Source organism: Myotis davidii, unplaced genomic scaffold, assembly GCF_000327345.1.
Source record: "Myotis davidii unplaced genomic scaffold, ASM32734v1 scaffold438, whole genome shotgun sequence".
Classification (NCBI taxonomy): Eukaryota; Metazoa; Chordata; class Mammalia; order Chiroptera; family Vespertilionidae; genus Myotis; species Myotis davidii.
The window spans coordinates 3,261,453-3,263,311 of NW_006290031.1; positions in this window are offsets into that span (position 1 = coordinate 3,261,453).

Sequence of the window (1,859 nt, forward strand, 5' to 3'; positions counted from 1 at the left end):
CTTGGTTTTTCCACGCAGCTGAGAGAATGTGCGGAACTGTAGGGACATGGCCTCTCGACACAGATGACTTCAAGTTCAGGCCTTCCCACAAACTAGCTGTGTGACTCTGGACAATTTTCTTAAGCTTTCTGTGCCTCAGTTTCCTTATTTGTAAATTAGAGATACTAATACTATTTTAGCATATTTTTCTAGGGTTATTTTGAAGAATAAAAGGTAATGTATGTTATGTCCTCAGCAGAGTGCCTAGCAGAGTAGTACTCAATAAATCTTATCTATTAAGAGCAGATTTTTGTGGGTGACCTGCTGCTCTCCTATCCTGCTGGCAGTATTGGAATAAACACTCATATATGATTTAACCCCGTCTCTGCTTAATTGGCTCAAGTAGTGACAGGCAACATGGACCCATTGATTGTCTGGTTACATATTCTGGCAACCATGAAGGGATGTAAGCGAGAGACTCCTCTGGATGCCCCCAGGTATTTTTCTGTTTTGAGTCCCAGCCACAACCTCAGCAATCCCCGCAGTCTCACCTAAGACAAAGGACATTCTAACCTGGATGAGAGTTGTGCGCTCCCAGGACCTGGGAGTCAACCTTGGAATTCAGTCCATCTTTAGTCAAGAACTAACTAAAATCATGGAAAGATTAACAACCTTGTTGCCCAAATGATGGAGTCCCACCCCAGTTCCTCCCGAACCCACCTTGCCTACTTCCCCTTGAAATCTTTGTCTACCCTATATAACCAAGCTGGCTTATGGGGGCTGCAGATCAGATTTTTGTGGATGACCTGCTGCTCTCCCATACTGATGGCAGTATTGGAATAAACGCTCATATATGATTAAAATAAATCTTATCGCCCTAACCGGTTTGGCTCAGTGGATATATATATTTTTTAAAATAAATCTTATCTATTATAATTATTTCCATTGCAAGTGCTATACCACCTTACATATCCTGTTCAGGCTCTTTTTATTTCTAAGGCTGACTATTATTATACTGTGTCACACGATGAGCATTCTGGCTTGTGCACAATAGAGCTACATTATTTTTTCTACAATGCAATTTTAAAGTTTATGTGGAATCTACTGAATCCTGGTAAGACTTATGCCTCATGTGACTTCTGATTAAGGGAAGGGAAAAACTGCACAGTGGAAACATTGGGTTCCTGGCTTACAGTGGAGCATTTGGTGTGAGAGCAGCAGGTTAGGGAGCCTAAAAAAAAAATCCAAAGTCAGATGCACAATGTGGAATGTAAAATTAAAACAAAACAGGAGGTCTCATGCAACATCAACTCAGGCAAAATTAGTTTGGGGAGAATTTACGGATCAGAAAATCTCAGAACAGGAAAATGGGAAGCTGTGGTGTTGACGCTGGATATTTAAGCAAGACTTATTTTGTTAAGCAACAACAAATAATTCCTCTCTGTGGAGTCATCTGCTCTCTGGGTCATGGTGTACATCAAGAGGCACAGTTCCCTGTCTGTTTTTTCTTTCATCCATAGGCAACTACTGTTTACCTCAATGGAGCCATTGGCTCAAAATGAAAACATCATATAATCAATTTCCAGCTTGATTTCAAATCAATTGTTTGTGCAGCCATTGATTTAGAAAAATCTCTTGTTGCCTGGTGGTTGCTGCAGAGTGACAGGCTCTTGGCTCTGGAATCTGTGTCTGACATGAGTGCATAACAATGCTGGCCATGTGACTTGTGCTTAGAAGGGACCCCCATTTGGTTTAATGCTTTGCTATTGCCATCTTGAAATTTTTATAAATTTTGAAGACATTTTTACCTTGCACTGGGCTCTACAAATCATCTAACCAGTCCTGGCTTGAATGAACTTTCCATGCAAGGACCTCTTAAA